Here is a 12,731-nt window from a genome sequence, read left to right as displayed (position 1 = left end):
TCGTTTACATTCTCTGGCCATTCATTGCTCTGTCTTTACATAAATAATTAACCTTACATACAAACGTATGAGCACGAATTAGAATTAGAATTAGCCCGTAGAATCCCTGTAGGGCAAGGGCCTCTTGGCTGGCAAGTTGGCTATTCTGGCATTCCCGCGTATCCAGCTCGGGAAAGATCCCATTCTTTTGACGCTGCATCTATCAGTAGTCTCCACTCTCGGCTGTCCTTGGCTGTTGTCGTCCAGTTGGATCCAAAGTGAAGTTTCAGATCGTCCGCCCATCTTTTTTCTGTCGACCTACGCTCCTTTGTCCGGTTCTTGGGTTCCAGGCTATTGTTTTGTGCACCCATCTGTTGTGATCCATCCTCATGATTGGCCCGCCCACTTCCATTTGATGTAGGTGGCTGATGTTGCTGCGTCTTTGATGCCTGTCATCTTCCTCAGGTCTTCGTTGCGGATTCTGTCATGGAGGCTGACGCCAAGAATCTTTCTCTCCATCCTTCTTTGGCATGTTCCTAATATTTTTCTTTCTCTGTCTGTTAGAGCCCAGGTTTGGGCGCCATATAGTAGGAGAGGAAGGATGCAGCTGTCCAGTATATCTTTTTTCATTCTTATACTCTATTCTTGGCTTGTGAGGATAAATCTAAGACTCCAGAATTTTGACCATGCTGCCGAAATGCGTCTCTGGACTTCTTTGCGAGTATGAGCACACATACGCACAATAAATTATATTTGACACTTTAGAAAGACATTACAAATTAAATTGTTACTATGTACTGATTTTCGAATATATTATTATCACACTATGCAAAATTAGTTTGAAATTTCAAGTAAAATAAAGTTATTTTCGAGTAAAAATTATTATATTTCATAAGAATAATTATACAGCCTTTCGAATATTGAATAAGGCATAAAACTCTTCCAATGCTTAGCAAAAGATTATAAGCAGTCGGATATTTGTATTTATTCGTTTCATAGAAAATCTCTAAAACTCTTTTTCTAACAACGTAATGTCGTTATACATTTTATAATGAAAGATAAACAAGGAAAATAAACATAAACTAAGATTCCCAGAGTTATACCACTCTTCCTGAATACCTGTTTGCCATGGAAAACAAAACTCCAGGCTACATTATCTGTTGATGATGCAACAGAATGTTTTGACCTTCTGAATGTCCACCACGCTTTTATAAACGAGTAGAAGAGAGCGATAATGAGCAGTGACAGGGCAGACAGCAGTTCCTAAACAACTTCCATCGCGGTTCTTCCTCAAACCTGACTTAAGGTAGGCCTAGAAAGTGATTAACAGTTTTTTCTTTTTGCGTAGCACACACAGGAGAAGAGAAAGAGAAATACAACGCGATGTTGTTTACGAAAGTTGACTGTTACGACGGACTTTGTTGTACACAGACAGTTCTCTTTCAACTGACTTCTTCAAATTGCTGACATTATTTAAATAATATTTCTGATGATATTGAACTATAGCGGAATGGTAATGCTAAGTGGAACTCAAGTGACACAAGAAACAATTTAATATATTTTACAGGACGTAAGAATTATTGCAACGCTGTTTCTTTGATAATGAACTGTAAAATAAATGTCTGGTGAGTTATCCCGTTGTGTGTTGTCGAATATGCGAAATTGTTTTCACTTTCTCATCATAGAAGCATAGAGAGAAAATATGTGATCCTGAAATAGTTATTTAATGATACAAATGTTAAAAGTAGCATCTTGTTTTGTGAATAGAAACCTAAGCCTACTAATAAAGTAAAATCAATTTTACCTTGTGTGGTGTACACTATATTTTAGACAGCAGTTCATAATTTATAAACACATTAGATAATTTAATAATTGTAATTGTTACCAGCAAGGTAAGGTATATAGTCTACTATCATGCAACAGGTTTATAGAATGGTGCAAGGTAAAGAATGTTGAAGTATGTAGAAGGGAAAGATTTTTTCCATTCATTCAGGTGAAGTTTCAAAATCTAATTTACTTCCCGTAAATTCTGATATATTACCGACACTAGTAGTGCCCCTATATATATATAATCTATTCCTGAGGCCAGAGATATTTTTTTGTTTTATTTTTAAAGTTCAATATTATTGTACACCTCAAAAAATTATAACACTTTTAGATGCAGAACATATTATTAATAACAATCACGACTACAATAACATAGAAACAGATATGGAAATACTACACATCACACAAAAAAGTCTACAGTTAAACATGTTAGAAGAATATGAAATATACAAGCATACAATAACCCACAACATATACCTAATACACAATTACAGTTCGATACCCAGACATTATTCGACATCATAATACATGACACACAAACAACCACCCCCACCATAAGAGCAATACACCCGACCCCTACAACTGACGAACGCAAACGCCGGAAATCAAGATCAGCTGGAACAGCAATAGTTTGTAGGACACTGAAGATGACGCCGCACCAGCGTCGAAACGGGGACCCTCTGTTTTAGGTACATAATCTGTTTAAATTATAACACTTTTAACGATTTAACTAATTTAGTTTCAAGTCAAAAAAAAAAAAAGTCACTGAAATGAGGGAATATGCTGAAAAAATTCTGCAGGTTACATTTAAGGTACAAATACAGGTATATTATACAATATTCAGGTCTATGCACATATCTTATATCATAATTTTGTTACCCCTAAAATATAACGTTTATTAATATTTACTTCGAAAGCATGTCCTACGGTGTCTTGATATTCAGTTGCTGCTCGCCATTTTCATTTACAAATAGTTTAAATATGCATTGCAATGATTGAATCGATATTCTCGTGCTTCCTACAGGTTCCAGGAGCTTGATCGATAACGATTCCACCTAGTGAAAAATTTTAAACTGAATTCATATATGAAGTATAGTATGCTATACTCCAGGACACAGGAGGATAGATTATATATATATATATATATATATATATATATATATGTCGCTTGGACGCAAAAGAAATGAGGATATGCAAGAACTTCAATTACATCCAGTTTCACAGTTTATAAACAAGTACCAGCTGCAATGGAAAAACCACGTCCAACGAATGAATCGGAATAGACTTCCAAAAGCCATGCTTCAATACCGTCCCCAAGAAAAGAGATCTTTAGGCCGTCCAAAAAAAGGTGAACCGAAAATGACTCACTGAAACTGTAACGGATCTTGGGCCTTTTACTTGTTTGGATGATGATGATGATGATGATGATGATTATTATGATGATGATGGTGATGATGGTGATGATGATATATATATATATATATATATATATCAGATTGGCCATTTCTATATTATGAAATGGCAACATAAAATGAGACAAATAATCTGAGTCTCAATAGTCGAAAAAATTTTTGGTAACCACTGCTAGATGAAAGAACAGTTGCTTCATGCAATTCCATAGGGGCTATAACGCAACTTCTTTTGCAGTCGCTAGATGATTGCATAGTGAAATTGATAAAAGTGGTTGCCTTGAAATCCCTTAGGCTGATCAATATGTTATTGTGATCAGGGATAGTGCTTCCATACAATGAATTCCTGTATGAACATCTGCAGCAGCAGCATTTATATAACAATTTCTTCAAACATGTGTTGAAAGTATTTAACAGAATAGTTGAGTCAACTTATTTAATTTGTGTGCTTTTTTTTTTTTAACCAAAACCAGATATTCTCAGACGTAGACCTACCGTTTTTAAACCGCTGTGTTGGTCTGTTGTTATTACTGCAGTGTATCACCTGGTGGAAAACAACTGACAATCGGCGCATATAGTTAGAAGTTTGTGTTAATAGTAATATACGTTACAAGAGCGGTATGTTGACGTTTTCATGTTCGAGGAAAAGATTGAAAAGCGAAACGTAGTTGAGCTTTTTTAATTTCCGAGAACATGAAAACAAACATACCACTCGTGTATCGTACATTATTTTGTGCGAAGATCGTTTATTACATACCTGAAAGACGAATTTCTAATTAGTTGCAATGAAATCTCCATCTTGGTTTCTGTTAAATGACGCCACCTTCGGAAAACAAATATATCTTTCTTCTACATTGTTCCTACAAAATGTTTTCTGTGTTCACTATACTCCAGTAGGCCGTGATATACGTCTGTCTTCCCCCCCCCCCCAGTCTATAAATGCGAACTTAAAACAAACGGTAAGGTTATGTAATGATTTATTTTTCATTTTAATATTTTAACAATATTATTTATATAACATATTGCAGTAATAACATCGGCATCTGGAATCTCGTTGATTTTTTCACGGCTTCCTTAATGTTACTTGTATCAGGAATGCAATAAGTTTCGTGGAGTAGTAGACTTTACTTAATTTTTGCAAATATTTAAAAACAATAATTAACATTGCAATTTAGGTGAAATTGCAGTGGTAAGTTTCCAATTTATAATTATTACTATGTTAAACGTCTCTAAAAATATGTTAAAAGCCTAAAGCAGTAAAATGAATGTCGCGCTTAAGCGGTAAGAAAAGGGAAATTGTTATGTGTGTTACGTTGGGAATACTGAATGTGGTATTTGACACTTACCGCATATTGGTTCTGTGCTGAAAACAAGGAAATACGCACGATCTCGCACAAAATACTTTTCGCACTAGTATTAAAATTACTTTTCGTATGTTACGGTACAATATTAAATTTTAATAAGCTTGCGTAATGTTAAAAGATCTACTTTTAGTTATGGCTTTCTAAAAATAGATTTCGAGACTTTTATAGATTTCCCTAATGCTGAAAAGGTGCACTTGGCAACGTGATGCTAAGGCGCACCGCTAAAAAGCAGAAGGTCGCGGGTTCGATTGCCTATGCAGTCAGACTTTTTTCAATTGGATAATCTTTCTGCCTGGACTAGAGTCCTTGGGATCGACTCAGCATCTAACAAAAACCAATACTTGGGACTTTTATTCGGGAGAAAAGACTGCAAGCACGTGGGAGTGGCGCCCCTACTGCCACTAATACCGATTGTATGTACAAAGAACAAAATCTTAATCTCCCGCTGACCTGTAGACCTCTGTGGTCTGTACTGGCTAACTTTATTTTTCTTTATTAATACTGTAAATTTGATTTTGGACATGAAATCTTCCTACTTATTTGTTTGTCCTAACCGTAAGAGCGAAATTTCATCATATTTGACACTGAAGAGTCAATTTATTCAGGAAAGATTCGAATGAAATAAAAGTTACTGAGTCTTATCAAACTACATAATGGAGTTTTGATCCAAACTTAATTAATGCCGTCACTTTTTGGAATGAGTAGAATAAAATGATCGATGAAACCATACATTTACTAAGAAAGAAAATGATTTAACAAAATAATTGTGATTACACGAGTATCTCAACTTCTCGCTGCCATTTCAATTTCAGTTTCTACTCTTTCCGGCCATGCAATTGCATAAATAAGAAACGATTCCTCTTTCTTGGTGAAATAGTTGATAGTAGTTGAAAACATTTTTCGTTATGCGCTCGAGAATTTTCACAAACGCAATTAGAATCTACGTCTGATAGAGGTTCTGGCTGATATGTAAACCTATAATTAGGCAGTACATCTCACTTGACGACATGTTGTGTCAAAGGAAAAATAATTGTTTATATGCATCTGAAGTCTGACTAGTGTAATATGTTACTAGTTAGCGATGGTTGCAATGAAGAAGGAAAAGAACTGGCTACCCTAGCCCATTATCTCCTGGCTTAGTTGTCTCACGAGTGATGTTACTTATGTGGTAAACAACAATTAGAATAATGAAGATCTGTCTGAACGAATGTATTGAACACTTCTTTTCCTTTCTGCTACAAAGTTTAGTCTAAATGGCCTATCCCAAATATCATAGATTTATGTCGTCTATCCAGAGAGCTCCAGGTGTACCAACAGTTCTCCTTCCTCTTGGCATATACAGTAGTTGAAAATCATCTTCAGTAATCGTCGATCTTCAATTCTTTGAATGTAATGTACTAAATTTGTTTTGAATTTTGTATTCATCCAACTAAATTGAAAACGTTTAATTGACTTCTTATGTTTTTGTTTCTTTGGTAAACCAAGAAATTACATCCACCTAATTCCTGATAAATTTCGTTTCGTTGCTTTTTGGTTTTCTTTACTTTTCGTTAGTTAAGTTTTGTTTAGGAATCAACTCTCGGATTCGTATAAGAGTAGAAGGGCTGAAGTTTTTAAAAATTTGATTGATGTAGGCTATATCTCTTAGCGTACCGAAAATATAATCTAAAGAAGATGAGTAGGCTACTTTACACTAAAATACTAATAGAAAAACGGACAGACTGTGTACTTTACGAGTCTCTTCACGTTACAATGAATGACTGTATATATTTTAAGTTAATAGTTTCTCCTTCTTTCTGGTAAAATACATGTTTTTTTTTTTCTTTGCTAATGAAGTTCTCGCTAACAAATTCTTCTATTGGAGAACTTATCTCCAAGCGCCTAGGTTTGTTTTGTTTTCGTACGTTCATTGCACAGCAGATCTGAACTGTGTAAGGGTTGAATGCCTCCGAGCTATCTTTCATACATACTACACTGTAAAGGATTGCTTGGAGACTCTAGGGGCCGTATTCATAGCCATTTTTAGAGCGGGCTTCCAGTGGAAAATCAGCATTTTTCGTATTCATAAACCAGTGTTAGCGATATGATATGATTGGAATTCTGTACAAGTAACCAGTGGATAGCCGGGGCTAGTTTAGCACGCTCGGAGCGCGTGCTGAGAAATGTCTATGAATAGCACCCCTTAGGTGTCCAAATGAAGGACTATTTATCAATCACGATGAAAAAGGTCTTCGGGCCGTCCGCTAAAATCGTGAAATAACACTGTAACGGTTTATGGGGCCTAATACATCAAAGGGACAAAAACAAAAACGCATAACTGCTTAAACCATACAATACGATCTAAATTATATCAATGTCTTACTTTACGGAATATCAAAAATATTTTTCATTTGCCTTCCAGAAACTAGACTGTATTTTGATAAATATATCAAATCCTTTAATGTTTAAGTTTTCAAAGGGATAGTTCAAGAAAATAACCAATTTTATAATTCGGAATATGATAATGGAATTTAGGTGTTGCTAAATATCTGAAACTTGTAAACAGAAAATGTATCATCATGAAGATAAATTTTTATGATATTTTAATCATTTTTATTTCTTACGAACTTATTTATAATGCCTTTGAACAAAAATAACACAGAAGTAAAATCAATACGTCCAGTGCAATTTTGTGGCTCTATCAGCGTATTTTTAAGAAATGCATCTGCAGTCGACAATCAAACCCATAAGATTATTACAGTAGCAATACGAATTTGTACATGCTTACTTCCATAAATGGTGATAAATGCAGATCACCGGTGTAACTCGAGTTGTAGGTTCGTTTGTCTGCTGATCTGGAGTTGCGCATTGACTTGTGTTCCATGGTGCTTGGACTGATTACCTGGCTGGGATTTAACCCCCCCCCACCAAAGTTTTCAACTGTAATGCGAATTTCCGGTAATCTCATGAGTCATGAAGAATTCTCGGTCTCATCTCGCAAAATACCAACTCAAACTCCGTCGACACAAAATCACTTAGCAGTTTATACAATGTCTTTAAATAACAGATTATAAATAGACGTGCAAATAATAGAATCATGACAGAATACATTGGAGCGTCACGAGAAAATTTACAACAAACTATATTTGTTTTCGGCGGAATTTGGAGTCCTATTACCTTCTATGACTGGGATGCAAAACTGTGCTACAATTGTGCCACACATCACAAGCCGAAGCACGTGACTCATCCCTTCCTCTTACCCCACACATCATTGGAGATGGTAGGGGGAGAGGAAATATGTATTCCATGTGCTTGCGGAACGTCACAGATACGTAATTCAAGGCCGGGAGATTGTGGACGGGGAACAAAATCTTTCCCATGCTTCCACCCCTCTCTTCCCCAGTTATATGCATCCCTGTGCTAGAAAATCCGATGACTTAGCCATTCAGATAACAGTGCCAAAGCCCCACAATAAGTTTTTAGAATGTAATTACTAAGATCCGGATTATCAGTTTCAAATATATTCCAGCCTTTTATTGTTGATCTCGATATTCCAGATTTATTTCAATTCTCAAATTTCAGTTAACAAAATATGAGATTATATTAGAACTTCAAGACACAATTTTGCGATTAATCCATCAGTTGGAACACATACATATCTGAATTGGTTATTTAACTATGCTGTATCAACTGTACGATTATCCAGCTTCCATGGGACTGGTGACAGCGATATAGCTTTTTTAAGAGACTAGTCTCAGAATTCGCAATGAAGTTCCTAACATCTGATTCACAGTTGGTGAAAACCTTGGAAAAAACCCAACCAAGATCAGTCCAAGCGAGAATTGAGCACACGCCCTAGTGCATCCTCTGAGAACGACGCGCACTCGCTAACGTCTGGACCAAGCCACTGGCCTTGGAATCTGTGAAATCCCAATAGTTTATTTCAGTGTTATATTTTTATTTTTGTATCCTCAAAAAGAATAACTCTATTGCAAGGAACTAATGCTCAAGTAATCGTTATTACAATCAAATCAATGACTTCATTTTCTGCGTCAGCCAATAATGGAAATTCCATAAGGACTCACAATCACTTATAATACAGGGCTCTTAGAAAAGACCTTTCGCTTTCGAACACATGTAATTTATATTCTGTGAATCTGAGGTGCATGAAAATAGCACCAATGGAAAGAGAAATTCAAAAAGTTTAGTTGTGGCAACATTGTTTTCTAGTTCGTAAAACTGCCTTATAATAGCGCACGTAAAAAGATTTGTTCACTGTTGAGGCGAAATGGATGCTATAGAGGACAGAAAAGCTTTTTGTGTGTTTAATTTTCATGTGAATCAGTCTGTTATTGATGTGCAACAGCTTTACCGAACGAAGTTTGGTGTAGATCCACCCAGTGGGCCTACAATCCATAAATGATACACTGAATTTAAGGCAAGATTCTTCACAAGCGGTTGCAATTTCATTCATACAAACTACAGTGCTAGCCACCGGCGTGGCTCAGTCGGTTAAAGCGCTTGCCTGCCGATCTGAAGTTATGCTCGGACGCGAGTTCGATCCCCGCTTGGGCTGATTACCTGGTTGGGTTTTTTTCCGAGATTTTCCCCAACCGTAAGGTGAATGCCAGGTAATCTTTGGCGAATCCTCGGCCTCATCTCGCCAAATACCATCCCGCCATCACCAATCTCATCGATAATCTCGTAGTTGATATAGCGTCGTTAAATAACCAACTAAGAAAGTACAGTTACTGCAAGTCCTAAAATAGAGGACAAAGTGATACGAAGAAATTTCTGCATAAGTATGCAGACTTAATTGAAAACGATGATTAATTTATTCGTTCCGTGGTGTTTTGTGACGAAGCCACTTTTCATCTTTCTGCTAAGGTGAACAGACATAACTTCAGAATCTGGGGGTCGGAAAATCCGCATACCTACGTGGAACTTGACTATAGGCTTGATATATGTCGTGTTACCAAGGGGAAATACATTGAATATCTTTAAGGTAAGGAACTAAACTTTTTGAGTTTCTCTTTCCATTGGTACTATTTTCATGCACTTCAGATTCATAGAACGTAAATTACATATGTTTGAAACCGGAAAGGTCTTCTGTAGAAGCCCTGTGTTTCAAATGGTAGAAGAGACTTTGGGGTGGAAGCAGCACAATCGACATGCAACTCATTGCATAACTGGTACAGAAAAAGCCTACTGGAGCTAACGTGGTTAGAAATGCTTCTTATCCAGCTCGATAATCACCAGTATCAATATGGACATAGTCTGTTTCGACTTTATAAATCTTCACGTTACACCTTTCCATTTGTGTATAATGTATCTGTTACCTTTATTCTGATATCATGTAGTTTATCTTTGTGTAGTGTTTTGAATACATTTTCCCAATTGTGTATCGAGACATAACATATGATAATTTATTTTCTTATAGATGAGACAAATTGTAATTCTCCTGGCAGTGCTGTGTGCCATTTTGTGGTCCTCGTTGACAGATGCTCAAGCTCCACCCTCTCCATGTAAGGACAGCTCCGAATGCGGCCCCAATAGATGTTGCTTGCTAAGTGAGTAAAATAAATTAAATTTTTTATTATACGATGTGATTATATCGTTACAAATCCACGAGTTCAAATGTTTGCTCGTTCCCTGTTATATGATTAATTTGAGCAATATAATACATTAAAAACTAGCCCTCCTTCCTGATCAGATAGCATACCGCAATGCCACAGCACAGAACGAACACAGGAGAAGAACATAAGTCCAGTTCTTGTGACGAGGAAATAAACCTCCATTAATTGTAGAAAATTGCGAAATTGTAAAAATTGTAAAAAGTTTGTAAAATTGTAATTGTAATATTGTAAAATTTTTGACTTGTTCCACATCTTAAAGCTTCATTGCTAATGTAAGATATATGGAATACAATAAATGAAATGAAAAAATTGCTTTCTTTTAGGCAGGCACAGAGGTATCGAGCCTGGATGTCATAATGCGCGAGAGGAAAATGCTACCTGCAAGCCTAATCAACCGCCATTTAATGCTAACGTAACTGCAATCGACGGAAAATTCAAGTACTCTGTTACTAATGTATACATCGACGCCTGTCCTTGCATCGAAGGCCTAGATTGTGACACCAGCAGCGGCGTCGCAGTTTGTAAGAAGACGTAATTCGAGCTCAGCTTCACAAATGACAAACATTTTCCTGAATACACACAGATGCAGAAAATCAAGTCCCGATTAAGAAACTGGATACAAAATTTACTATCATTCCGCTGTTATAATAATGCTTTTGCTTCAACAATGTGAGTATATAAGAATGTATATGGAATTTGATTAAAGTAAATTAAATGTACGATTTCTTTAATTACTCACCCTTGTGTTTTGTCCTCTACCATTAAATTTAATTTTTAAGCATTCTTAACCATTTCACAATCACAATCACAAGTATATTCATTTACTATAATACGATTCACTGTATTCAAACTATTGAAGGTATTAGGCAGAAAAAAATATACCTACTGTTTTTATACAAATGAGAAGTGGACTTTCAAAACGCAGTTTTGTTGAAGTTTTATTTTTTAATTAATTGAATTTTAGATTTCACCCCTCACTCTCTGCCACCTCTACTTTGAAATTTCAAATGACACCCCTATATTTTTGTACTTAAATCTGAAAGAGCATTCAATTGTTCATACACCTCATTCATTTGTTTTCGCATCTTTTGTTTTTTGTCGTCGTCTGGCAGCCTCCATTTTTGTTATCAGTTGATTGTAGGATGAAAACACAGCTTATTTTGTGTCATTTCCTAAATTTAATCAATAATTGCTAAAATATTAATCTTTTCCTCTAATACCTAATACATTTAATTTTTCTATTAAGATTTTGTGATTAACAGTATCAAACGCTCTTCTTATATCTAAGAAAATACCAATACATTATTCCCTCGATCTAGCTCTCCAATTATTTTGTCAATAACTTTAAATATTGCGTTATCTGTACTAATTTTATTACGGAAACCAAATTGCTCATGATTTAAAATACTTTATTTTCCTAAATACTTAATTAAGTGAATTTTAATATATTTTCAAAAAGTTTTAATATACTGGATAAGTAGTGATATAGGTCGATAATTGTTCATACTCTTTATATGTACGATTTTATAAATAGATTTAATTACAGCAGATTTAAATTTCTTAGGAAATATAGCAGACAAAAAGGATACATTAAAAATGTAAGAGGTTTTAGCTACGACAAAGATGAGTGTTTTGAACATTATAGTTATCATGTCTTTACGAGGTGCTAGGGTATGTGTAGTAATATTTAAGTCCTTGGCCCATTTCTTTTAGGGCTCATCGCTACTTTTATCTTTGTGCTTAGAGAAACCAATGGAAAACCACAGGCAGGGTGAGTTGTCTAAAATATAGAAAATTAACCACTGGGCTGTGAGATTATTATAACAAAATATGGCTCGATCGACTCGATGGGGAAAAGTATGTATTCTAGATAGATAGATGGATTTATTGAGTAATATTATACATACAAATTTTATATTATCATAATTTTACCTAAAATCCAATGCACGGGTTTTCTGACCGTACGTGCTTTGTATCCGAAACAAGTCCTCCTTTGTAGGTCCCCCCCCACCTATGATTACATCGAACTACTGTCTAAAAGAACACGCATATTAAAAATGGAAATGTCACAATAAAACACATTATATAATATATCCTAACCTAAAAGACCTAAAAATGTGCAGTTGAGTGGATACTATTATCCCTTCCTCAGTTCGCGTCGCAAACTTCCACAGCTGCAGCTCTAATCTTTCACGGGAGGAAAGGAAACGAGACAGGCGAGGCCCATTAAATAATGGAGCCAGATGGACCGCGTGGAAAACCATGAGGCACGAAGTTTATCTTACACTTCTGTTTCCATGATACCACGACTGAATCAGAGTAAACCATTGTCATTTTTGTCAAAAAGTTACAATTTTCTCTCCTTGCAGGTAGAATATAGATGTTTCACAACGAAGTGTCATAGAATTCGGAGCATACAACAAAGTTTATTAACATTGACTACTGCAGGGTAAATATCGAACATAGTGCGACATGGGACTTGAATGATATCACAACTAAAACTGCTCAGCAAGTGGCAATTGAAGGGTTCAGAGCCA

At 35.7% G+C, this 12,731-nt stretch overlaps 1 long non-coding RNA gene across 1 annotated transcript; it reads left to right on the top strand.

The window, feature by feature from the left end:
• The first annotated feature begins 1,026 nt into the window (after positions 1-1,026).
• Positions 1,027-10,913, top strand: LOC138697952 (uncharacterized). Its single transcript, XR_011331637.1, has 3 exons — positions 1,027-1,285; positions 9,999-10,128; positions 10,518-10,913. It is a non-coding gene; the product is annotated as an uncharacterized lncRNA (long non-coding RNA).
• Positions 10,914-12,731: the final 1,818 nt, after the last annotated feature.

The sequence above is a fragment of the Periplaneta americana genome, chromosome 4, assembly GCF_040183065.1.
Source record: "Periplaneta americana isolate PAMFEO1 chromosome 4, P.americana_PAMFEO1_priV1, whole genome shotgun sequence".
Classification (NCBI taxonomy): domain Eukaryota; kingdom Metazoa; phylum Arthropoda; class Insecta; order Blattodea; family Blattidae; genus Periplaneta; species Periplaneta americana.
This window is presented reverse-complemented; position numbering and strand designations above follow the sequence as displayed.